The sequence below is a fragment of the Podarcis cretensis genome (genome assembly GCF_951804945.1).
Source record: "Podarcis cretensis genome assembly, chromosome: 5".
NCBI classification, from domain to species: domain Eukaryota; kingdom Metazoa; phylum Chordata; class Lepidosauria; order Squamata; family Lacertidae; genus Podarcis; species Podarcis cretensis.
The window spans coordinates 77,222,430-77,250,001 of NC_137174.1; the positions used below are offsets into that span (position 1 = coordinate 77,222,430).

General features: G+C 44.3%; 1 protein-coding gene and 1 long non-coding RNA gene across 3 annotated transcripts in view; one reads left to right on the forward strand and one right to left on the reverse strand.

The window, feature by feature from the left end:
• The window catches only part of LOC307217247, a 46,809-nt gene extending 43,611 nt beyond the window's left edge, over positions 1 to 3,198 (reverse strand). Inside the window, exons 1-2 of one of the 2 annotated variants that reach the window (XR_013839484.1) lie at positions 3,032 to 3,198; positions 899 to 1,005 (exon numbers count right to left, since the gene is read on the reverse strand). This is a non-coding gene — a long non-coding RNA (uncharacterized lncRNA). Of the gene's footprint in view, positions 1 to 898; positions 1,006 to 2,458; positions 2,500 to 3,031 lie in introns of those variants that run through there. The other variant, XR_013839485.1, reaches the window with a different exon arrangement.
• Positions 3,199 to 3,511: 313 nt separating this feature from the next.
• The window catches only part of AGTR1 (angiotensin II receptor type 1), a 53,342-nt gene continuing 29,281 nt past the window's right edge, over positions 3,512 to 27,572 (forward strand). The window contains exon 1 of the mRNA XM_079978199.1: positions 3,512 to 3,651. The gene's annotated coding sequence lies outside the window, so the exon portion shown is untranslated. The remainder of the gene's footprint in view (positions 3,652 to 27,572) is intronic.

The window sequence follows — 27,572 nt, forward strand, 5'->3', positions numbered from 1 at the left end:
AACAACTGATTGGCCTGCAGGAAAAGACCAATCAGGCTCCAGCAGGAAGTTAATCAGCCTATTAGGCTGGTTGTTGTTGTTTAGTCGTGTCCGACTTTTTGTGACCCCATGGACCAGAGCACGCCAGGCACTCCTGTCTTCCACTGCCTCCCCCAGTTTGGTCAGACTCATGTTTGTAGCTTCGAGAACACTGTCCAACCATCTCGTCCTCTGTCGTCCCCTTCTCCTTGTGCCCTCTATCTTTCCCAATATCAGGGTCTTTTCCGGGGAGTCTTCTCTTCTTATGAGGTGGCCAAAGTATTGGAGCCTCAGCTTCAGGATCTGTCCTTCCAGTGAGCACTCAGGGCTGATTTCCTTCAGAATGGAGAGTTTTGATCTTCTTGCAGTCCATGGGACTCTCAAGAGTCTCCTCCAGCACCATAATTCAAAAGCACCACTACAGTGGTACCTTGGTTCTCAAACTTAATCCGTTCTGGAAGTCCGTTCCAAAACCAAAGCATTCCAAAACCAAGGCGCGCTTTCCCATAGAAAGTAATGCAAAACGTAGGCATCCATTCCAGACTTTTAAAAACAACCCCTAAAATAGCAATTTAACATGAATTTTACTATCTAATGAAACCATTGATCCATAAAATGAAAGCAATAAACAATGTACTGCAGTCACACAATCAATCAATTAGTAGCTGAACTGGGTTCACATAGTCACAAAAAAACAAAACAAAAAGAGCCTCAAAAACAAAAATGCAAAATAAATAGCAAAAACAGGCAGACCTCAGCGTAATACTCAAAACGGAAGTGTGGCACTCAAATTGGAAGCAGAACACTCAAATCAGAAGCGTGACACTCAAAACGGAGCACGTTGGGCTTCCGAAAAAAGTTCGCAAACCGGAACACTTACTTCCAGGTTTGCAGTATTTGGGTTCCAAGTTGTTTGAGTACCAAGGCATTTGAGAACCAAGGTACCACTGTATTGGTCTCTTCAGCCTCATCTTATTGGCTGGAGACCTGCATGGCAAAATTCAGAGAAGTGTGACTCTATCAGAAGTGAGGGAGAAGTCACCATAACAGGGCACCAGTGTGATATGGCACTAAAGGCACCAGAGGGGCCAAGAATTCAGACTGATGGGGCACAGTGAAGGCTGGTCCAAACTCTGTATCTGTTTGAAAACCTGTACAGCAATGCCTAGGTACTGCTCCCACTCAGGTTGATGACAGAGAGACTTTGCAGCAGACGTGAGATTTGTGACTCTCCCTTTCCCTTTCCCTTCCCCTCCCCTCCTACATGCAGCAAGCATGCCTTTCGCAAGAAAGTGCTGAGCACGCAAAGAGACTGTAAAGAAAAAGAATCTTGGCATTCATTTCTCATTCCAGTGATATCTCTAATAAGAAGTTCAACCAAATCTGACTGCAGCTCTGGATAAACAGTTCTGCATTAATAAATACAAATTTGTTCTATGCCCAGCTCGTTAATCATGGAAGAACAGAGCTTACAGCATTGACACATTTAAACAGAAGGGTCTTTTCTTTGCAGATCTCACAACATAACTCTGGTAGAATTAGGATTCCCACTCCCTTCATGTTAAATGAACAATATTACATCAGCATCGTGTTACACAGAAGTGTTGGGTGTGTGCACATCAGTCGCTGTTGACTCTGCATAGCTGCTTGGAGAAAATTCATCTTGGGCAAAGATGTATTCCAGCTTTCCAGAACACCAAGGTGTCCAAGGCGTCACTGCTGGACACAGAAGCCCAGGATCTGTAGCTTAAGAACATTCAAAGACCTATATAGTACCTATATTTGTGTCTCCAAGTTGGCTTTTTTACTGCTGGGGAGGAAGACCTTCTTCCTTGGAAGAAGTTCTAAAGTGCATTTCAGTTTCTGACTTAGCAAACAGATGTGCGAACACATGCTGCCAGACTACTCCCCATTGAATATACATGAACAGCTGCTGAAAAACATATGTCACCCTAGTTTCAGCATCAACAGCAAACTGAAGAAGTGTACTTGTATCGGCTTGATAGCATATATCCATCACTATCACCGCCAGCATAATTTTATAAATAATGTAGGTGTCGATTAAAGAACCCTTATCTGTACAGTCATACCTCTTGTTACGTTCAGTTCAGGTTGTGTCCCGCGGCGACCCGGAAGTACCAGAAAGGGTTACTTACGGGTTTCGCCGCTCGTGCATGCGCAGACGCTCAAAATGACATCACGCGCATGTGCAGAAGCGGCGAATTGCAACCCACACATGCGCAGACGTGGGTTGCGTTCTGCTCATGTTGCGAATGGGGCTCTGGCACGGATCCCGTTCGCAGCCAGAGGTACCACTGTATTTTGTTTTCATGCTAACCATATACCCATCATTACGTATGATGGGTTATTGTGGACAGCCACGGCTTATACACTTGCAAGCAGGTCTGTGATGGGGTTGGGTGCTATGCGCTCCTATAACCTGATGCAGACATTCAGCACCGCGTAGATTCCCGCCTGCCCACGCGCCGTCCTCTACAGATGAAGGCTACGTCGACGCGTGATTTCCCCCTCCCAAACCCATTGTTGGGAGGGCTTCAGAGGCTGCCGGGCGGCGGGGTGGGTGGCGGGGTCCGCGAAATATATGGGCAGATCACAACCCACATGGAGTGCCCAGACCCTACTACGTCAGGGAGGTCTGGCTGAGCCTCAAAAACGACGGGACTCTCGTGCGATGCTCAGCATAGCGCGTGTTGGACTCAGCTTAAGGTGTGAGCAACTTTCTCTTTCTGCGCTCTTTCCCTGCAGTTTCTACAAATCTGTGCGTTTCACTCGTGTAGGGATCCGAGCGCCCCGACGCCAGCATCATGCCTTCCTTGCAACTGGGGTGGTAGAAACAGAAACACGAGTGGGAAACAAATACACAGGATTTTTCAACTTTGCAAACGGCACTTTCCGTGTCTTTCCTCACTGGTCGCTCTCCCCCTCCCCTCTAATAAGTTATGGAGAACAAGATGTCCCCTGATCTAAACGCGGTGGGGGATCCAAAGCGCACCTGAAACAGATCGACCCCCTTCCTCGCAGCGGTAGGGACAGGAAGCGGGAGCCTCGGGCGGCGTTAACAAGCGGAACGGGCGGAGGCGTGTCCATCGGCAGCGATTTCATTAGCGGCGCTGCTGGGCTGCGCTGGACGGGGAGGGGGCGGCGAGGAAGCGGGTCTGAGCCGAGGCTGATTCATTCACGTGTTGGGAGGGGAAGTGGGGCGGGGGGAGAAGCGAGGCCCAGAACTAGGGGCTCTCCCAGGAGGGAGCGGGGCGGGTGGAGTGTGAGCTGGAGGGGAACGCAGCCGCGCAACGAGCAGCCGCCCTGGCTATAAATCCAGGGGGGCGAAGCCAAACGGATCCAAGCCTTAGGACAGTCCTGCGCGCAGCCACCCAAGGGACTGAGACAGCTGCCTCCGCCGCCGCCTTCTCGCTGCAGCAATAGTAGCTGCAACCACACCCAGGAAGGTGAGACGCGCGTGGCTTCCCCAGGGTGGAGGTTCGTGGATGCCGAGCTGCCCAGCCCGGCCGAGAGACAGAGAAGAGACCGAGAGAGAAGAGAGGGAGAAATCCGCAGTTGCACAGCCGCTTCCAGCGCATCCTGCCAAGCCTTGCAAGTTTCTCCTCTCGCCTTGTAAGTTTCCTCCTCCTTCCACGCGTCTCTGTGCTGTTCCCTTTCCCCTCCTGCCCTACCAACTCCTGAAATTTGGTTTTTCTTCCTCCTTGCCTACATGCAAACTGCTGCCTTGGTTGTATTTATTATCATTATTTGTTATCACCGTCCCTGGAGGGAAAGTTTCCACCACCACCCCTTTCCTTCTGAGAAAGGCTTTTCCCTCTTGCTTCCCATTTTACAAGAGAGAGCTGAAAGTTTTCTGGTATAGACTCCAACGACGTGATTTCTAAATCTCACAAGCAAATAGGAAATACGTGGGACTCAAGGATGGGCGTGTGTGTGTAGAGCTATAGAACAGGACCTTTTCTTTTCTTTAATGCTTTTTGGAGGATAACTGGCAATCCTGTGATTTTTGTATGCATGCAAAATCATATTTGAGTATAGGCACAAAACTAAATCCTCTTTTATATGCATATAGTTAAGCACATACTTAACCCTACTCTCTTCCACTCAGTCATCGAAGTCAATGGCATTTAAAGATACTTAACCATTGCTAGGATCAGGCATTATTCTTTGGAAAGTTTATTGCTATCACATGACATTTTATTATGTTTGCCTCAGATACTGAGTTTGTTCCATGCTTCACCAAAAGAGCGGTGAAAGTGTATCCGTGGTTTTCCAAACTCTTATAACAGAGTGTGCATGTGGAAGGAATGCCTTGTTTACACTGTGCTGAAAGTGCAACTCCCTTAATTACTGCTAAAAGCAATAGTTTTAACAACCAGTCCACAAGGAAGACCGATTGCTTGTTCCAAGGACACCTCTTTGAAACGATGCCACAGATTTATCTGCTTGCAGAAGATTTGTGCACTCACAAGTCCTGTCATGTGAATCCTCTCATATTTCTTGTCAACAGGTCTAAGGCACCATTTAACAGAATCAGTGACAGACCTACCGCAAGCCGACAACTTTCCAGCTTATTTCTAGCAACGTTCCAATTTATTGCTAGCAACTAGTAGAGGCCAAGTCAAGCCATAACTTTGACTTGACAAATCAGTTAAGGGGAAAAAACTGGCAAGACCTGTCCTATTTTCCACAACTTTCAAAATAATGTTCCTGCTAGGTTTATATTGACTCTAAATTGCCCCTCTGTTTCTGTTAGATTCCTGCTTCCTTACAGAATGAATTTTGTTGGCATCTGTTCAAGGATCAGGATTTAATCATACTTATGGTGCAATCCTAGGCATGTTGGCTTGGAAGTTGAATGCCCCATTGTATTCACTAGGGCTTTAATCCCTGGTGCGTGTGCATAGGATCGTAGCCATAACCCTGTGCATCATAAGCAACTTGGTATAAAGTCTGTATCCTCAGTAAACAAGCATACAAAACCTCAGAGCACATTAAGTCAAAGTTTGTTCTTATGTTAATCTGGTAGCAATGGTTACTGTTGCAGCAGGTCAGGTTTCTACTATGTTGCACAGGGAACATCTGGGACCAGAGACAGTTTGCATGACAACTCCACATTTCAGACATTACCCAGTGCAGTGTGGGACCTGACCGTGCAAACAGTGAACTGCAAAGCAAGGACCAGCTGTCAGTCATTGTGAAGTTGCTGTGAAGCCTGAGTAATACAACAGGATGGTCTCTGGTATGTGTCAAGTAGCTTCAATATAAACACTGTGTGCTGTGTGATACGTGCAAATAAATATGCACCAAAGATCAAATGGCATTCCTTTATACCTCTGCCCTTAATCCGAAATTAATAGTGTTGCACCACCAGTGCAGTTGGCAGCAGAATATGTCCCATGACCTTTCGGATGGAGCTGTGACACTCCAACAAAAAGCTGACATTTTATTTTTAAGGCAAGGTTAAGGGGAATGCCTGCAAATAGCAATAATCATGCAGAGATCATTTTAGAATTCTGAAAATGTCACAGGCAAGATGTTGATACCTTTTTAAGTATGTAGAGTGGAATGTGTGTGGACATCAAAAGGGCTGAAATGGGGAAGGGGTGATGTATCAGGTGAGGGCAATGGCGGAGACTTCATACACTTGCAGACCCGCCAAAACTTCAAATCTGGTCCTGGGGGAGAGAATACCAAAGCAGGTCACATGCAATTCTCAGGCCTGGTCCAGAGGGGATGGGAGAAGAGTTGTGCTTGAGTGGGAGCACAGTCTACACCAGAAGCAACTCATTCCCTTATCCCACCACAGTTGGCATAGAAGCAAAGGAAGGCTGAGTCCTTTCTTCACCTCCCAAGCTATCATGAGGTGGGGACAGGAAGAAGGTTGGGCTTGGGGACAAAAGGCCCTTTAGCATTAGTTCAGTGACTCTGAGCCCCGTTCCCTCCATCTCACCTGCAGTTGCTTAGTGGATGATTCCTTTTGACAAGTTATCTGTGTGCCCAGATGCCCTTTCTCCACCAATGCAGCTGTTCTAAGGGACACTATCTCTTTATGGCAGGGGTGGGGGGTCCCTTTTCAGCCCGAGGGTTGTTATCCCTTGCGGAAAACCTTCTGAGACCCATATGTTAGCAGTAGGAGGACATACAGGCACGGCTCCTTCCAAGCAGGCAAGAGGAATCCTGAAAATTCGTGGACACATTCCAGCAAGATAAACTTATTTGGAAGAGGGCACAGAGTAGAACTGGTGAGGAAGGGTGTGGTCTGGGGGGTCAGAGAGAGAGAGAGGGCTGGATGGCCACATTCCCTCCCCACCCCCCTGCTTTATGTGGAAGGACCATAACTTAGTGGTAGAGAAGCTACTTTGTGTGCCAAAGGTCCCAGATTCATTCCCTGGCAGGTGGCGGGAATGATATCTGTCTACATGCTGCTGCCAGTCCTAGTAGACAATTCTAGGTTAAATGGAAGTAACTATACCATCCAGCTCTGTCATTACTTAAAGAGGCAGGACTGTGTCTTAATCCCTCTTCAGGCAATCACTAAATCTCTAGAGTTTTTAACATTACATTTTAACATCTGTACTGTTTTTAACATTTGATTTGGAGCCGCCCAGAGTGGCTGGGGAAACTCAGCCAGATGGGTGGGGTATAAATAAATTATTATTATTATTATTATTATTATTATTATTATTATTATTAAGTCAATGCACAATGGGGGGGGCAGGGGGGACAAATGTGCCAGCTTCCCTCCTCCCCCCGTGTCACTATTGTTGGAGAGTGACTGACAGTTGGAGAGTGACTGACAGTTGCTGTGCTGCTGTTGGCTCCCTGCACATTTTAGAACCCTGGAAAACCACAATTCCAAAACTCATGGGGAGACTTCTTGCTTCAGAAGTTTGCCCTCCAACAAATGGTGAGCGAGGAGAATGATGGCGCGCGCACACCCCTGCTGCATCTCCCCTACCTTCCCATCTTTTTAATCTTCACATTTAGTGAATCTTTGACAAGGACACTAAATATCCCCACACGAGCCCAAACTCACCAGTTGGTATTGTATCTGTTGCTTAGGATGTTCTGTAAAGTCAAATTCCAACTTGCTAATATTGGGACAGCCATGCTTTGGGGGAAAGACTGTAATTCAGTATCGGAGCACACAGAAGGTTCCAAGTTAATCTCTGGCATCTCCACTTAGAAGGACCAGGTAGCAAGAGATGGGGAAAGGCTTCTGCCTGACCCCTTGAAGAGTTGCTGCTATTCGTACAACGTTCTGTTACTTCCACAGATAATACTGGACTCAGTCCACATTCACCCTGTGATTAGGGATTGATTGCTGAACCACTCTGAAGATTGTAGCTCTAGGGCTCTCCTAACAGCTCTCGGCACCCTTAACAAACCACAGCTCCCAGAATTCTTAGAGGGAAGCCATGACTGTTTAAAGTGCTGTCAGAGTGCTCTAAATGTACCGTGTGAATGTGGCATGACAAGGACAAATAGTCTGACCTAGTATGTCCCTTTATCGTTTGTATTTTATTTGTATAGTATTTCATTTTGTATGAAACCAGCTGTTTAGCTGACATAAGGTCTTCAGGCAGGAATTCTTTCTGGAAGAAAAAGGGTTCTGTGCAACTTGGAAGCTTGCTAATGTCCTGGTGCTCAGCCTAATCCTTCAGCAGGTTTCCTGAAAAGTAAAGCCCATGCAGTTTTTTGGGCCTGCTCCCTAATTAACATGTGCAGGATTGCAGCCTTACTCTTTGGATCATGAAATCCACAAATTGTGTGGAGGGGGAACATTCCCAAGATACATTTGATTGCACACATATTTAATATTTTCTTTTATCCATCTTATATCCTGTCCTTCCTGCATATTTTAATAACCAGAATTTCTGCAGGATTATTGTTCCTAAGCACAAAACTAAAGTCATTTAATGAATTGTTCTGGGGTGGTTTCTAACAGGAGACAGGAATTAGCATTCTAATAGCACATCTTCACAAAGTTTGAATGATGTCCGATTACCACCCATAGCACTAAGACCATTACGTACCTCCTGAGCTCCTTTACTGAAAGGGAGAGAGTCTTTTCAGAAGGTTGGGGATTTGAATAAGCGGCTGACCCATTTTTCTTTCCACTTTAAGAAATCTGACTGGTTGAAATGAAGGTGATCCCTGATAATACACGCAAGTGTATAAAAGTCAAGCAATAATCAGTGTGGCTTGTCTTGGAAGAGTGTCCCACATTCTGTGTTTGATCTTGCCAAAAATCCTGTTGGCATTGATGGAATATATGACAGCCTAATGGATCCAGTGGTGTCCAAACTTTTTCCAAAGAGGGCCAGATTTGATGACGTGAAGAGCTGTGTGGGCTGACCAAAGGGCTGACCAAAGTTGTTGACCTTTTTTTTAGGATTGAAGTTGTTGAGCTGATTTTAGGGTTGGAGTTGTTGAGGTTTATTTAGGATTTTACCCCAGGAAATGAACCGCCACAGGGGCCAGATTAAACCGACCACCGGGCCAGATTACGCCCCCCAAAACAGACATTGGGGGCATGTGGCAAGTGCATTTGCTGTATTGCAGGGTGGAGAAGTGGATCTGGCCCCCAAGCCAGATCCAGAAGTGGCCAAACCTCTGCAAACCACTTTGATAGGTAAATAGGGCCATCCTATCACATCTGGTGATTGTAACTTCCATCCACAGCTGGAAAGGAATAACCAGGAACCAGTGTTCGAAATTAGCCAGTTGCCAGGCGCATTTCATATTTCAGTGCCTAGGACTTGCCGATCGTATGGTCGGCAGTTCGAATCCCCGCGGCGGGGTGAGCTCCCGTCTTTCGGTCCCAGCTCCTGCCCACCTAGCAGTTCGAAAGCACCCCTAAGTGCAAGTAGATAAATAGGTACCGCTTTATAACGGGAAGGTAAACGGCATTTCCGTGTGCTGCGCTGGTCCCGGCTTGCCAGAGCAGCTTCGTCACGCTGGCCACGTGACCCGGAAGTGTCTTCAGACAGTGCTGGCCCCCGGCCTCTTAAGTGAGATGGGTGCACAACCCTAGAGTCGGACACAACTGGACCGTACGGGCAGGGGTGCCTTTACCTTTTATTGACTACTTGAGGCCAAGTGAAGATGCCTGGGTGCAAGGTTACCTGATATCTCCATCGTCTGGAGGTGCATGCCTGGGGATCATTAGTTTCACACACTAATACCCCATCCTGTAGAATTCTATCAGTTATATTTTATCTGCACAATTGGGATGAATTTCAGGAATCAAAATGCTTTTTCTGGGCCACCTGAGCAGGAGCAGTGAACAACGTTACAGTTAATTGGTGCAGCTTGTCTTCACTTAATCAAGTGGCTTTTCTTCTTTAAGTTCTCAAAGCTCTTAACCCAGCTCAAGGCTTTCATCTGAACTAGCCGGATGTTTAACTGAGAGTCAATCGCAGTCAGTCCGTTGTTTGAAAAATAATACATTAGAGCCGTCTTGCCCCAAAATGGCAGCTAGACATTCCATTTTGGTGACTGTAACCTTGGTTTACCTAGCATTTGGCACCTAGCTTATACGTCTGAGTTTCTAACACTGATGCAGATGGTTTTTTGTGTGAGTTGAAGGACTTTTGGATATCCAGGTCCCAATCCTTATAGGGCTTTAAATGGAGGAGGAAGAGGAAAGAGAGAGTCAGAAAGCGCCAGTATAGGAAACAGAGAGAAAATCTCTGGGTAGGCAGAAGTGTGCTATATTAGATTCAAGGCATCTCCAATTAGCATTTTCTTCAGGGCCACTCTTAAACACAGCAAATCTTATTCTTTGGTCTCCGGTGGCTCTTAGAGCAGCTCTTGGAGATACAGCTAGGGCAATCATTGTGTAAAAACATCAAGCTCTGTGGCTTTGGAGTTACTGAATTTATAGCACTGGGAAGTGTCACGAGAACGTAGATTTTCAGTGAGCAATTATTTCGAAAGCATGTTAAGGGATTGTTTACTCAGTCAAGATTCAGATTGTGATTTAACAGTTCCAGTGTGATGTGTACAGAAGCGAATCATGCCAGAGTCTGTCAGCTGCAATGACTCCTGGCTCTTTACCGCACAGGAGCCTATTCTCTGCATCTGATCACCCTTAACACCTCCCAGGTTTGCAAATTAAAAGGGCAAGCAGGATTACCTTTCCACTTAATTCTATGGAAACACAAAGCAGGAGAAAATCAATCACATTCACGGGTTGCATTAGCTCGGTTGTGAAGATCATTCTGATGTAAAAAGGGTAGGCAAATGTTAATTTCATTGGTGACTTATTCACAGTACAGATTTATTTAGGTATTTTGCTATTGAATTCAGCACAGGTAAATAGTCCAAAGAAGTCTGGATTAACTTTTTGGGCAAAGATCTGATTTCCATGAAGAAAATCTTAGGGAAAGTTGTATTTCACCAGATTTTTCATGAAAATTGGATAGCACACCCAAGTTCTGCAATACATTATATTAATTTCTTTTTATTCCATTCACTTTACAGCCCCACCCTCACTTCAGTTCATCATTACAACTACAGTGTGTGGCAAATCTCTGCATTTTATTTTTTCCAATGGGCAATTAAAACCAAATAATGGGAGTATTTCTGTGGTCAAAAAATGGGAAAGAAAGCTGTAAAACAAAGACATATTTTCTGGGCCAATTTATGCTTTCATTGGTGAGCTGGGATGTATGTTCATCCAATCATCAGTGTACTATAACATACTGGCAAAACTTTTCAGAGTTTTCTATTTTAAATTCTACATGCCCTCAGAACAGAAAGCGCAGTATAAATGCGTTCCATGAGGCCAGAGTGCCTGTCTAAATCACCACACGAACAGCAAGAACACTGGCAAGCATAACACTTTGTCCATGCAGATAGTCATGCTACTGAAGGGATGAATTTAGGAGTTAGCTGTTGCCATTTTCTGCAGCAGGGATCATTTGTTGTTTTTCCTTCGCACAACACTTAACACTTGCCTTTCAGGAAGAGTAGCATTGCCATAATTTGTTTAGATTAGTGTTGAAGAGGGACATGTTGTTTTCTTCACCCTCTTGTCCATTTGTATCATATATATTAGATTGTGAGCCTGTGGACAGGGACTAAATTGCAGAAGTGTACACAGCAGCAGTGATTTCCAAACTGTGGACATATGAGAGTGCTGGGGCGGGGGGGGGGGGGAGATAGCTATGTTTTGAAAATTGAAGACACTGTGTTAGATGCATCCACCACCTATGCCCATGCTGTAGAGGTGAGGTCCTCTACCACACTGATCCTACCCCTTGTTAATATATGGGCAGCAACAACATCTCAAGAGAGGACAGATACTAGTCTGGGTTACTCTAGTGCAGGTGCAAAGGCAGAGGCAGTAATTAATTGCCTGCCTGGACCACAGATGTTGCAGGTGGACAACCTCCACATCCTGTCAAAGGAAACAAGAAGAGGCTGCTGACCTTTCTGAAGCTGCATGTGGTTTGGGGTTGCCCAACTGTTGCTGGCCATGAGTTTGCCATGAGTGTTGGGATTAGCTAATGTTGGTCTAGTGAAATCATGGGAGTGTGGTTAGACCAGTCCTGGTCTTTCACAATTTACCGTATTTTTCGCTCAATAACACGTACCTGACCATAACACACACATAGTTTTTAGAGGAGGAAAACAAGAAAAAAAAATTCTGAATGAAACAGTGGATGTATCATTTTTGTGCTTCATGCTGTGGCCACAGACATGTGATTTGACGGTGAGTTTGGGGTAGCCCTGAGAAGAGAAGACTCCCTGGAGAAGACCCTGATGTTGGGAAAGATGGAGGGCACAAGGAGAAGGGGGCGACAGAGGACAAGATGGTTGGATAGTGTTTTCGAGGTTACCAGCATGAGTCTGACCAAGCTGTGGGGGGGAAGTGGAGGACAGGAGTGCCTGGCGTTCTCTGGTCCATGGGGTCACGAAGAGTCGGACACGACTAAACGACTAAACAACAATTGGGGTAGCCCAATGCAAAAAATCCTGAGAATCCATGTGGATCTGTGCTTTGTAACCATGTTTTTGCACCATTGCAGCCCCAGGTAACAGTGGGTGCGTGATTTTTTTGGTGCGGGCTGTAGCCATGGACATGCTATGTGATCTGATGGTGAATTTGGGGTGACCCAATGCAAAGATCCTGAGGATCCATGTGGATCCGTGCTTTGTAACCACATTTTAAGTGGGGAGGGAAGGAAAAACATAGAAGGGACAAGGAGCACTGAGAGGGGTGTGCGGAGAAGCAGCAGGCTAAGAATGCAGGAGAGGGGTTTTACCGGAGGGAGGAAAGGAAGGCAAAAGTTTCCCAAGCCAGCCAGCCAGCCAGCTCTCTCTGTCTCTCTCCCCCACCTGCATGTTGCCTGCGAGTCCCTAGACGCAGCAGCACCGGAGCACGGAGAGGAATTAGAAGGAAGGACGCTTTGCTTTCCCCTCTGCTTGCCTGGAGGGGAGGGGTTTTCTCTGCTCTTTGTTCCGTTTGAGCAAACACAGTAAGGAAACAGAAGAGGGTGGGCAGTAAGACCCTGAGGCAGAATGCAGGAAAGCAACAGCTTTCTCTCTCGAACGCACTGTGGCTGCCTGCAATCAGTTTACCACACCGAGAATGAAGATAAACTGGTAAAATAAGGGGGCTGGGTTAAAGCTAAAGGGAAAACTTCAAAGATCCCTCAAGAACAAGGCAGGGGTTCAAGGCTCCCAAAGCCGAGCTGCAGCCTTAGAAGGGAAAAATGGGGCTTTCGGAGGTGGTTTTTACTGCCCCGCTGCTTCCAAATTTTTAAAAGGCAAATTGCAGGAGAAGATGCAGCAGTCAGTCACTCTCTCACTCCCTCCAAGCACCCACGCTAGCTAACAAACACACAGGCAACCACACACTCACAAAGCACACACACTAGCAAACACACAGTCGGGCTGCAGAGTGGCCAAACCCTCTAGCAAGCACTTCCCTGGCTTCTGCTGACTGCAACGAAGACGACCCTCGAAGAAAATGTGTGATGCACTCGGGCCAATCGGCTCCAGGGACCACACATTCACTCAATAACACGCATAGACATTTCCCCTTACTTTTTAGGAGAAAAAATCTGCGTGTTATAGAGGGAAAAATACGGTAGTCACTTTACATGTGAAATATAAAGCTTAGAGGGAAACTTGGAAAAAGCTGGGATGGGCCTTACCTGTGCTTTAGATTTAAAGCTTTCTTATGCTACCTTAACAGTCATAGATTCCCCATAAAGAATTCTGGAGACTGTACAGTGGTACCTCTGGTTGCGAAAGGGATCTGTTCTAGAGGCCCGTTCGCAACATGAAAAGAGCACAATCTGCGCACATGCGGGATGTGATTCGCCGTTTCTGCGCATGCGTGTGATGCCATTTTGTGCTTCTGCATGAGCAGCAAAACCCGGAAGTCACCCTTTCTGGTACTTCCGGGTCGCCGCGGGACGTAACCTAAAAGAATGTAACATGAAGCGGACGTATCATGAGGTATGACTGTACTTTGTAAAAGGTGCTGAAAGTTCTTAGGAGACTTCCTTTCCCTTCAAGGAGCTACAATTCCCAGAGTTCCCTGGGAAGAGGAATTTGTTATGTACTGAAGTTCTCACCCTGGGCCAGCAGGGGGATACTGTAGATAGTTATGCAAATGAAGGATCGAAAGTGACGTTCAGTGATTGGATAGTTTTAGAAAGTTGTTACAGTAACAAGGTACTGGAGCTCTATATAAGCAGGCAGACTGAGGCCTTCAGTTCAGTTCTGTTCTGGCATCGGAATAAAGAAGAGCTGTTTGAAGAATCGCTGTGTCGTCTGATATGTTCACCCACAACTTAACAGAATTTATTGTTCAGCTGCTCTGAGAATTGTCATGACTGTTCAAAATGGTATGATATTGCTTTAAATGTATGGTGCAGATGAGGCCTAGGATTATCAGGTGCAAGAGCCTAGGCAGAACTAGGCTAGTTTAAAAGCCCAAGCCCAGCCACTTGGCTGAAGCACAAGAAAAACACATTGAAAGGGGGACCTAGGCAAACATCAGTGGGCCCTGCTAGGCTCCTAGTAGCTGCCCAGGGATGATGTGTGCTAAATAGGGTCAGCAAAGGGATCACAATATATGTTGTTTGGAAAGCATGGTTCCATCCTGTAGCCTCGATTGGCTGGGTAAAGGAGAGAGCGGGACACAGTTAGACAATGCTAAATGAGCCATCCTGCAATTGTAGAGAGAATGCCTCACCATGGTTCTGGAAGGTATTGAAGAAAACAAGTCAGGAAAATATTCCTCCAGATTTTGTGTATGCCCCCATGCATTAAGTGCAAGAAACATAATTAGCCATGAAGGCATAGAGTTGTGAGGAAGGGAAAGGTCCATATCCATGGTTCCTGCTGTATATAAATCATCATATTTGCTTGAGAGGAGAAAAGGGAATTGGACTGAATCATTGGTCAAATGATTCACTGATTGCCCAGTCAGGTGGAATAAAAGATTATGACAATGAGCTTTTAGCCACGGAGCAGGAAAAGGGAAAAGCATTAACACTCCTTTGGTTTTCAAACTTTCAGTTCTCCAGGAAGTCCTTCAGCACTTGTTCACCTGCTTCTAAAATTCCTAGGATTCTAAGGTATATCCTCAGTTGCTCACATAAAGGGGTGGGCAAACTAAGGCCCGGGTGCTGGATCTGGCCCAGTTGCCTTCTAAATCCGGACGGTCCAGGAATCAATGTGTTTTTACATGAGTAGAATGTGTCCTTTTATTTAAAATGCATCTCTGGGTTATTTGTGGGGCATAGGAATTCATATTTTTTTTCCAAAATATAGTCTGGCCCCCCACAAGGTCTGAGGGACAGTGGACTGGCCCCCTGCTGAAAAGGTTTGCTGACCCCTGCACATAGGACAGGAACTGTTTTTATATATAGAACTGTAAAGCCCTTTTCATGTGTTACTTGTGCACAAGACAGTTCCTTGTGGGGTCATACTGCTGTCTCTGCCCCCAACACTGTGTGCCCAGGGCTAGTTTTGCTTCTGATGCCCACATGTTGACTAATTGATATATCCACTTTTAGATATTTCTGTTAAAATGTAAAGCGGTATACAGTAAGTAAAACTGAGGATGCCTCTAGCAACAACAGAAAAAGCAAGAATGAATTTCAAATGTAGAACCCAACCTGAAAACCTGAGAAAACAAGGGAATTCCAGACACCTCGCCTTAAAACTGGCGTATGCAAATAATTCCCCACAATTTCTGCACTTACACAGTTTATTCATTTCTAAGAATGAGGATTAATTGAAGAAACACTGCTTCCGTTCAATAAATCTCACAGGGAAGTGATTATAAACCTACACATCTTCACTATTCATCAACACTAATGTGTAATCTGTGGTTGATCATTTGTTAAAACTCGTTATTTGTTAAAACTCATTATTGCCATTTGTAATTTGCCTTTAGTCATTCACTATCTCAATATTTAAATAACTATAGTTTCATAGTCCATGTCACTGTGATTACAAAGTGACAAATTGCAAAGCACTTAATTGTCAGTGACAAAATGTGAATGGGAGTAAATGAATCCACATAAACTGAAGTTGTACAGGCTGCAATCCTATACCCACTTTCTTGAACTTTATGGAAACTTACTTCTTAGCAGACTTACATATAATTGCATTGCTAGGATTTTTCATGGAAGGGCTTTATCTGAAGGAGCATCTCCACCCCCATCGTTCTACCCAGACACTGAGGTCCAGTTCCAAGGGCCTTCTGGTGGTTCCCTCACTGCAAGAAGCCAAGTTACAGGGAACCAGGCAGAGGGCCTTCTCAGTAGTGGCACCCGCCCTGTGGAATGCCACCAGATGTCAAAGAGAACAACTACCAGGCTTTTAGAAGACATCTGAAGGCAGCCCTGTTTAGGGAAGCTTTTAATGTTTGATGTATTGCTGTATTTTAATATTTTGTTGGAAGCCGCCCAGAGTGGCTGGGGAAACCCAGCCAGATGGGCGAGGTATAAATAATTTATTTATTTATTTATTTATTTATTTATTTATTTATTTATTTATTTAAACATCAAGAGCTCCAATCATTAGCCTCCTGCATTGTGCTAGTAGGTAGCTCATTTGGTAGAGCATGAGACTCTTAATATCAGGTTCTAGAGTTGAGCCCCACATTGGGCAACATTGCAGGAGGTTGGACTAGGTGAGTCTTGTGGTCTCTTCCAACTATAATTCTATGGTTCAAATAAACTTATCTGCAAGATGCCCCCAACCTCTTGAATGTTTTTGGCTGATCTACTTCATTACTCTATCTAGAAAATAATTCCAGCTGAGACATATTTGTAGCGATAAAGCAAATGTAGTATATTCTACTTGCTTATCTTCTTCACTGGAGAATTTCATGCTAACAATGTAGCCCACAAACAAGTTATACTGGAGCTTTGGGAAAGAGGTTGATCAAAGCTCCATTCTACACACATAGCACTTGATAACTAAAATGCTTCAAACTTAATCCAGAGACATTAAGTCATGCTTTAATCCCATTGAAATAACGGGACAGGATTTAAGTCAGTTGTGACTAGGAATGGGTTTTACTTGCTCTTTCTGTGTTGGATCACACTCTTAGATATCCCAAACTTTCCTCAAAAGCAGAGCAGAGTTCCTTTTTGCTGAAACTGGGGCTAGACTGGGAGTGAGTTTTTAACTTTTAACTGTGTTTCAGTAATGGGGGCAGCTATAAAAGCACTTATCAGCTGCAGTGTATGGAGTAATTGATATTTTGCTGCAACACAAATGTTCCATAAAGCAGGTACAGATACAGCACTAAAAGCTGTTTTTCAAATAACTGTATCTTCTTCTATAAACACTGGCTGATGAGCGAGTAAAATGAGTTAATACAGTCATTTCATTATAATGGATCTTCTATTCTTTTCCTTTTCTTTTAATCCTTTGTAATTCACTTCCAAATTGCACAACCACATATATATGTGTGTGTTTTGTTCAAATCATTTTGAACAAATTAGTGTTTTTTCCAACTAGCAATGAGAGCTGTGCATGGTAGTGATCATTGCTCTGTCCACTGGAAATCCTTCTCGACAGCCTTCTGGCTTATGAGATTTCTTCAGGCATTGTCTCCGAAAGTGTCTTTGTGTGGACTTTTGGATTGTTTTTGGTGGGTCTCAATGCTACAGCCTGCCTAGTGTCCTCTCTTTTACCTGCCCCACCTGCTAGCTGTTGCATAGCCATTTCATTGGGCCAGCACCAGCAAGTCCCTGTTTGCTAAGTAAAGTTGGGAGGGGAGTCAGAGAAGTTATGAGGGTGGGACAAGGAAAGGAGGTCTCCCTCCTCAGAAGTGTGAATGAACCCCAAGTCTTCAGTGTCTGCTGTGCCACAAAGTTCACTGGGTGCCATTTCCCATCCTAACCTACCTCACAAGGCTGTTGTGAGGGTTAAAGAAGGGAACATTTATGCTGCTCTGAACTGCTTGAAGGATGTGGATGGATGGATGGATGGATGGATGGATGGATGGATGGAATAAGAGACTGATGCTTTAGCTCCCTTTCAAATGCTGTGTGTAGCATGCTAGAGTATGCCATCCTTAGCCGTAGAGCCTTTAATGCCTGGTGGCACTAACTTTTTAAAATCACATTGAATGCAGTGGGATTTGCTTCCAAGTTAAACACCATGGAATTCTGTGGAACATACTTCTCAGTAAACATGCACAGAATTGTGCTGTAAGTACATTATATTTATTCATGAAAATAGTGTTTGCACATCTAGAAGGATGCCAGCTCTCCCCCCCCCCCGAATCTGAGATATAACAGGCATGTTTACAAAGCCAAGGAACCTTCAAATTACAGCATTACATTCTCAACAGTTTAGTTAAAGATCTGTCAGGCTTTCCATTGTACAATTTACTGTAAATTGTGCTTGCTTAAGAGGGCAAAAATTATGTAATTTGTAATCTGATTTTAAGACTGATGGTGTCTGAGGAAATAGAACAGGCCTTATATGCTGATAGATTCTGAAGTGACGAGACGAGGGTTTTCTCAGATACAGAACTGGCCATTAGATTGACTTTTTTATTTGTAAAAGGCCTCCTCTTTCCAGGTTTCCATCTCGCTTTAAGGATTTAAGTGCAGCGCTTCGACTTCTTGTTAACTACGACCTTAGAATAATTACATTGGACAGCCTCACCGTTGGGGGGACCTTACTAAAATATAACACTTCAAAAAAGGAGATATTCAAAAGTAAAAATGTTAGGAATTACCTGAAGCAAAAAGAGAGAGAGAGGAAAAGATTATGAGCCAAAGAATCAGCACAGAGGCTTGTTAATGAATCCCTCATTATGGTCAAAGAAGTAAGCAGAAGGGGGGGGGGGAAGAGAGAGAGAATAGTGATCTGTTGCTAGAAGGGTCCTCTCTGCTTCAAATACCTTCTGGGTGCCTGCACCAGCAGAGGTCAGGCATGCAGCAACCAGGGAGACAGGGTCTGCCCAGTGGTAAAAGGTAAAGGTAAAGGTACCCCTGCCCGTACGGGCCAGTCTTGACAGACTCTGGGGTTGTGCGCCCATCTCACTTAAGAGGCCAGGGGCCAGCGCTGTCCGGAGACACTTCCGGGTCACGTGGCCAGCGTGACATCGCTGCTCTGGTGAGCCAGAGCCGCACACGGAAACGCTGTTTACCTTCCCGCTGGTAAGCGGTCCCTATTTATCTACTTGCACCCGGAGGTGCTTTCGAACTGCTAGGTTGGCAGGCGCTGGGACCGAGCAGCGGGAGCGCACCCCGCCGCAGGGATTCGAACCGCCGACCTTTCGATCGGCAAGTCCTAGGCGCTGAGGCTTTAACCCACAGCGCCACCTGCGTCCCCTCTGCCCAGTGGTGGTACCACCTAATTTATGAAGTGTCCTCACCACACATCAAAGCTTTATGATGGCAGGTTAAGATCTTTCTATTCTTAAAGGTTTGGAGCAGCTGACTCTATTCCTGTTTTGATGACACTAGCCTCTGGTTTTAGTTTTAAGACTCTCCAACATCTTTTACTTACCTTTAGCTTAAGTTTTATTGCTGTCTGCCTGCCGCCATTTTTTGCACAATATGTCTTTTTGTTTACTTATTGTAAGCCATTTTTATTTTTTAGTGGAACAGCAGCATAATTTAAAATAAAATATAATAATAAATGTGCATGGCCCCCAAGTAGAAAAATCTATTTCAATTTTTAAAAAAAAAAAAAAAAATAATAATTTGAAAATAGGAGAAAGGCCATAACTCAGTGCACATTTCTCAGATATATACATTTTGGCAAGCAGTTTTATCAACTATCATGCATTTTTAATATATTATTTCCGCTTATGAATTTTTACCACACTTTCCCTAGCATATGTAACTGTGTACACATCTTTTGTTTGGAGAGCTACATTAGAAAATTTGGAGAAGTGTGAATGATGAAGGATAGCTGCTTTTCTGTTCATCTTTTGAGAAATTCAAATTAAAATGTGGACAAAATTGAATTCCACACACCCCCCCCCAAAAAAAAAAAAAATCCTGGCAAAGACACAATTGCATACAACCCTTTGGGCTGGGAATATATTAATCAACTGTACTGAGGAATATATTGAAAATGTTACATATATCAAAGGCCCCTTGTGCTGCATTGTGTCAGTGAATTAGCAATATTAGCAATTGTATCCATTAGTGCAATATAGTAACGAACTCCAGATTCCCTCTATTCCCTAGAGGTCTTCTGCAGGCCTGCATTAAATGCCCTCCAAGTAAGCTGTATCTATATAACCAAGTTCCATAAGTGTTACTGACCATATCTGTATGGAACCTGCATGGGTAATCAAAGACCAACAGGCAAAACAGTTGCTGAATAGGAAAAGGTTCCTCAAGGGAGGACTCAGTGTTGTAAGTGTGATTTCTTACCATTTGTTGACATTTTGTCCAAGCTTCACCTTCCTGAAGCAAGCAGAAGTTCTGGATTTACTCAGTGGGTTTTCCTAATGTGTCTGGTGGATTACATACCATGAAAGAATCCAGAAGTCACAAAGCTTCCTATAGGTTTCATACAGGTTTATCTCAAGTCTTTTCACTAGAATTACACACTATTCGCATTAATGTACAAGAATCAGAAAATAAGTCAGTTGTTGTTTTTTTTGTTTGGAATTTTCTCTCCCACTAGCTTTTGTGAAGGAGTGTCAGTTCAGGGAAGTATGTTACATCTTTGCCAATAAACAGACACGAAGCACATTAGGATGATATATCTTAATTGCAAAAGACAAAGAAATTTTGGGGCTACCTATAACACTTTGGCCAGCAATGATTAATAGGAAGGAAATAGTACGAGAAAAAGGAGTTAAATTGCATTTTAAACCACTTAGGGGGTGAGAAAGATAAAGCCAGGAGACATGAGGCTTATCTAAAGGACTGAGAGATCCAGAGTGTTATTAAATAGCAGACTTTCCCAACCTTGACTCTCCAGCCAAAATGGTCAATGGTCAGGAATGATAGAAGTTGCAGTCCAACAACATCTGAGGACCAAAGGCCGAGAAAGCCCGCTATATAATAAGAGCAAATTTATTTTCTGAGAATGGTTCCTTACATCCCTCTTGAGAATGGATAGCGCAGTTTTGGTCCTTGGGAAAACTTCAAAGTTTTCAGAAGTGTAAAGGGTTTTTGTTATGTTTTTGCAGGGGAACCGCAAATGGAGAAACTCCCAAACCACCTGATGATGTGGGCATGGAATGCTTCCTGAAAAGTTCAACATTGTTTTATTAGAACGCCAAGTTTCTAGACCTTATTGTTTCAAATATACATACTTGAAAGTGCATGGGTTTACTGAAAAACCATAAGCCAGATGGCTGACTGATTCCATGGCCAGCAAAACAAGAAGAACTTATACAGTGGTGCCCCGCAAGACGAATGCCTCGCAAGACAGAAAACCCACTAGACGAAAGGGTTTTCCGTTTTGGAGGCGCTTCGCAAAACGAATTTCCCTATGGGCTTTCTTCGCAAGATGAAATGTCTTGCGAGTTTTTCTGACTTTTTTTTCCTCCCCCCCCCTTTTTCTAAGCCGCTAAGCCGCTTATCAGCTGATCCGCTAAGCCGCTAAAAGCCACTAAACCGCTAATAGCGCTAATCCGCTAAGCCGTCAATGGGCTTGCTTCGCAAGACGAAAAAACCACTAGACGAAGAGAATCGCAGAACGGATTCTTTTCGTCTTGCGAGGCACCACTGTACAAAATAAGAGGAAACTATGAACATTTGTATCATTCACATAGATGGTAGAAGTCACGCAGTTTACAGAATCCAGCTTCTCTTGATACAGAATTTGGATTATCTGGATGCAGACTTTTAATTGTTTTTAATTGTGGGCATAGTGCTGGAGATAGGCCAATTGACAGCTTTTTGAAGCAGTTCACTACTTAGAAATGCTAATGATTAAGTTAGTAAATAAATTCCAATTCTTCTGGAGCATTTCAAAGGTACCAATACACCTCTGTTTATAACATATCAATGATAGTTGAAGCCTTTTTTTAAAAAAAAAAAATGGATGATGAGTTCAAGGACTATGCGGACTGCTCCAAATTCCCCATTTCTTTGCTCCTCCTCTCAGACTTTCTTTTTCACTGACATCCTTCAGTCTCTTGTTCCTCAGTGCATTTTGCTCATCTTCAACTACTTTGCCTTTGGACACCATGCTCCCTTAGCTTCCTGACCTGCTGGACCTCTTTCCAATCTCAGGCTGCCTCATGAAGCTACCCTATCTCTAGGACCTGTTCATTGTTATAATCCCAGCTAAACTGATGATTTCCCCTTCCCTCAGAGAAGCAATACTACATATACTGTGTTCCATAAGCAGCTGGTGTATTTGCGAACACACAGGCACTCAGTTTATTGGCTTCAGTGCCACAGGGCATAATACGATGCAGATAGATTAGTCCTCATTTAAAGTTCAGAAATCAAATTGTGATGTGATGTGCACAACTGAAAAGCTCTGTGCTCTCTGTCAAGTCTTCCTGTGGTCATCTATAGCCAGTTATTCTTTGTGTGTGAGAGAGAGAGGCTTTATTGCCAGAAACTGCAAAGAAATCTTTTTCCTTTGCCACATTCTTTATCTTTCATCCCGCTATGATTCAGCACAACCTCACATGGAGTGCATAAGACTGCAGTTCAAATTTAATAGCCTTGATACACTTTTATGATTCAGCGTGAGATATGACATTTCCCTTAATCGTTGACTCATCTGCAGATAACAAATGCAGAGGGTGATAAAGTTGCCCAGCATGCGAAATGGGAGGAAAATGGAGCCTATAACAGCAACCTATTAAAATAACACATTTCTCTTGTTTATGGGGGCAGATATTTGTATATGTACTGGATTGATAGACATACGAATTTTTCACTTACCGTAAATCAGAAAAACATATAAGAGGAAATGCTTGGGATTTTTATTGTCCCACTGCGTAAAGTATAGTTGAAATGTTGAGATTGTATCTTCTGAAATTCCACCGCACGTCTCATTTATAATTACAGCCCAGTTTTCTCTAAGTCAGGGTGGGCTACATATGGTCCACCATGGGTTTTTGAGTGCCCCCCAATTAATCTCATTGGCTACGATACTGCCTTTGACAACAACTTGTCAGGAATTTGGAAGTTTTTTTAATTTTTTACTTTCCCCATTTACCTTCGTTGGGCTTCCCCAATTGCCCTCAGGCAGTTCTTAGCAGCTGCAAATCAACTGGGGTGTGGAAGAAGAAGAAGAAGAAGAAGAAGAAGAAGAAGAAGAAGAAGAAGAAGAAGAAGAAGAAGAAGCAGCTTCCAAAACGTGTAATATTTTCCCCCTGCTTCTGGGTGCACTATTATGACATCACCACAGCTTGTGATGTTGCCAGCAGCCAATGGTTACGGATTGTTCCTGTAATGCTACTGAAGGCATCACAGTGGACAAACAGTTCAGTCAGCATAATTGGAGCCAATGAAGCTTAACTGACATTAGTTGTAATGCCAGACGCTTATCCCATGACATGTTGCAGAGTCATGCTGCATATATTATTATTATTATTATTATTATTATTATTATTTATTTATACCCCGCCCATCTGGCTGAGTTTCCCCAGCCACTCTGGGCATAGCCTCCCGATGATGTGTCCAGCCTTTCCCAGTCCCTGCCACTACCTGCATGTTCAGCAGCATGTGAAGGTGTCCTACATCTCAAGGGACATAGGTGGCGCTGTGCTCTAAACCACTGAGCCTCCTGGGCTTGCCAATCAGAAGGTCAGTGGTTCAAATCCCCATGACAGGGTGAGCTCTGCTTGCTTTGTCCCAGTTCCTGCCAACCTAGCAGTTCGAAAGCATGCCAGTGCAAGTAGATAAGTGGGAAGGTAAACGGCATTTCCGTGAGCTCTGGCTTCCGTCACGGTGTTCTGTTGCGCCAGAAGCGGTTTAGTCATGCTGGCCACATGAACTGGAAAGCTGTCTCTGCACAAATGCTTGCTCCCTCAGCCTGAAAGTGAGATGAGCGCCACACTCCATAGTTGTCTTTGACTGGACTTAACCATCCAGGGGTCCTTTACCTTTTACATCTCAAGTGAAAACTTTTGGATCAAAATTGGGAAGTGAGATTTGAAGTGATTTTTTTTTTAATATTGGGATTCTCCATGACTGTTCATGTGGTGTTTTAGAAGTAGGGGGAGCACGGCTATGTGAGGAAGGGAGTGTTGTGGAAAGAGAGTCTTTGAGTATATAGCAACGGTATTCCCCCCCCCCCCCCCTTGCAGTGACAAAATAAGCAATCTTGAGCAAGCTTAGACGTTTCACAAGGCTCAATCAACATTCTTGTACATTCAGTCCCACAAGAGAAGGAATTTGCTTTCTCACTCTAGCAACTTACACATCAACTCAAATTGTTTCTTTTCTTTGCTGGAAAGAAAATGAGCTCCCAGTTTGCATATCTATTTTTATATCAACCGAGAGACAGTTAATGCCGGAGCCATTATGACAATTTTATGGATTTAAATAGAAAGAGCAGAGAGCAGATCTGCCTGCCTCTATATGTCGCCCATCAAGCTAGAATGCTATTCCAAATATAGTGAAAAATGAATCTTGTGGTGACCTTAGGGCTCAATTCAGTGTTGGCAAAAGAATTCGCAAGAGCTTGCACCTAAGCTATCATGGCCAAAGCCCAGCTGATAGAAGGAAGCAATATGTCTATGAATGGCAGTTCCTGGGAATGATGAGCGTCTGTTGCACTCATTTCCTGCTTGTGAACTTCCCATAGGCATCTGGTTGGTGACTGTGGGAACAGAATGCTGGATTAGAGGGGCCTTTGGCCCGATATAGCAGAGTTTATGACTTCGCTCTCTTCTGACCAAGCGAAACCATCCTAGTTGCTGATACTGACTTAGCACACTCAGCTGTCTTTTACTTGCATCGTTGTGGGAAATCTGTTCAGTCCAAAATCCAACCTCCTACCATGTGCCAAGCTCAGGAAAGGAAGAGGGGCCGTGCACCACTGGGCTTCTGGAGGCCAGGGATCCTAAGGAGCGTTGGCTCCAGCCCAACATGATCTCTGTCATCCACAACTTCCTACACATGTGGGCATGCACATGCGTGTGTGTGCATGTGTGCATGCACATGTGCACACGAGCACACATACAGCACCCTTCAATGTTACAGAAATATATCGGGTATCAATGTAAATCAAACCACTTGCCAATCAAGCAGACTACAGTGGTACCTCAGGTTACATACGCTTCAGGTTACATATGCTTCAGGTTACAGACTCTGCTAACCCAGAAATAGTGCTTCAGGTTAAGAACTTTGCTTCAGGATGAGAACAGAAATCGTGCTCCGGCGGCACAGCAGCAGCAAGAGGCCCCATTAACTAAAGTGGTGCTTCAGGTTAAGAACAGTTTCAGGTTAAGTACGGACCTCCGGAACGAATTAAGTACTTAACCTGAGGTACCACTGTACAGTCTTGTGGATGGTTAGAGCAGTGTTTCCCAACCTTGGGCCTCCAGATGTTTTTGGCCTACAACTCCCATCATCCCTAGCTAGCAAGACCAGTGGTCAGGGATGATGGGAATTGTAGTTCAAAAACAGCTGAAGGCCCAAGGTTGGGAAACACTGGGTTAGAGGTACTGGAGATGAGGTTATCACAAGTGCATCCTACGGAGCCACAGCAGGACAGGAAAAAGAAAGGATTCCTGCACTGCAGAGGGTTGGACGAGATGACCCTTGTGGTCCCTTCCAACTCTATGATTCTGTGATTTGTGAGGAGGCTTCCTTCACCCTCTTCCCAAAGTGCCTCTGCCCATCATAAGGGATATGGGATGTCTAATGCTGTTTGCTAAATGAAGGTAAACTGGAAATGTAGAGGAATAAAGGAGGAAAGAAAAGGAATGAGTAAACTGAGACATTATTGTTGTTGTTACAGTGGTACCTCGGGTTAAGAACTTAATTCGTTCTGGAGGGCCATTCTTAACCTGAAACTGTTCTTAACCTGAGGTACCACTTTAGCTAATTGGGCCTCCCGCTGCCACTGCACTGCCGCCACACGATTTCTGTTCTCATCCTGAAGCAAAGTACTTGACCCGATGTACTATTTCTGGGTTAGTGGAGTCTATAACCTGAAGCATCTGTAACCCGAGGTACCACTGTATTTTACGTTCATAAATTTATTGCAACAACTTAAAATTCAGCATTAAACAAAGCTAAATTGCAGTCACGGGAGTAGGTCGGGTCCAGAATAAACGACCCACATCTCAGGTGTTAATGGCCAGCTTTCTTCAGCATATGCCATGTACTATACAGTGGTACCTTGGCTTCAGGTTACATACGCTTCAGGTTACACACTCTACTAAGCCAGAAATAGTGCTTCAGGTTAAGAACTTTGCTTCAGGATAAGAACAGAAATCGGGCTCCCATTAGCTAAAGTGGTGTTTCAAGTTAAGAACAGTTTAAGGTTAAGAACAGACCTCTGGAACGAATTAAGTACTTAACCTGAGGTACCACTGTATAGTGAAGGTGCCAGGCACACCTCTGTGAGGAGGGAATTCCACAACATAGGTGCTGCCACAGAGGATGCCCTCTACTGGCCCACCTGGCCCACCTCAAACTTCTGAGGGTGGCAGAACTACGAAGAGTGGCCTGTCTGTTGTCTGTAGGGAAGGAGGCTGTCTCTCAGATATTTGGGGGCCAAGGTGTTTATAGCTTTAAACACTACCTATGACTGGGCCTCAAAATGAACTGCAAGCCACTGCCGGTGTTTAGAAAAGGGGGATTAATACACAACTTTCTTTCTTGAAGGAACCAACATTTAGGAGAGAGATTCCATTTTCAGGTTCCAGACCTAATCAGGAATCATACTTACCTGGAAGTAAGACCTGATCAACACAACTTAATGCACAGTGGGACTTAACTCCTTGCACACATTTGCCCTTTATATCAGTTGGATTTGCTTTCAAATGTATCTGTTGAAAGTAGTTTTGCTTCTGCTAATCTTGCTCTGCATAACCCTGAATAGTGCCACATAATTGGGGAGGGTAGTCATTCCATTAGCATGTGCGCACATGCCCCATGTGCATTTGCTAACATGTCTTGAGTCCAAGAGCTATTGCATAAGCTTGTGGTGCGGTGCTATTGACATGTACAACTTTTTCATGAAATTGTGTTCATCGGGAGCCACAAGTACTGGCAGCAGTAACCTAAAGAGCCCTTGGAAATTCCCATTCATGACTTTACGTGTTTACTACATTGCTCAACATAAAGAAAAACAGAGAGGAGGCAGCAGCTGGGGTGGCTATAGGACATTATTTCACACACACCCTCTAATCCTTCCCTTCATCCTTACTGGGGACATAATTTCTACACATGGAATCACCCTACTGCAGATTTGTTTTAAGTGGTGTCGGAAACTTGGCATATCAATGTTCTTAATGACCCACTGAGGCATCATTAAATGCTATTGTTGATTGTAATCACAACAAGATGTTAACTCTCCCAAGCCAAAGCATTTCGGTATGGAAGTAGAAAGCTCATTCTTGAATCGTCCTGCATTAAAAGTCCTTGGAAGGGACGGGACTATAATGAATCATAGAGCAGGGGAGGAAGGAGTAAAAGGACGCCAAAGCGCTTTGTCTTCCCTCAATCACTAGGCTGCTGGCCACTTTTGCTTGTTTTGTTTCTATAATAATAATAATAATAATTTATTATTTATACCCCGCCCATCTCCTAGGCTTCCCCAGCCACTCTGGACAGCTCCCAATAGAATAATAATAATAATATGGTGGTACCTCGGATTAAGAACTTAATTCGTTCCGGAGGTCCGTTCTTAACCTGAAACTGTTCTTAAGCTGAAGCACCACTTTAGCTAATGGGGCCTCCCGCTGCCGCCGCACCAGAGCACAATTTCTGTTCTCATCCTGAAGCAAAGTTCTTAACCTGAAGCACTATTTCTGGATTAGCAGAGTCTGTAATCTGAAGCGTATGAAATCTGAAGTGTATGTAACCCGAGGTGCCACTGTAAAGGGACAAAAGTACAAAGATTCACAAAATGTTTAGGGG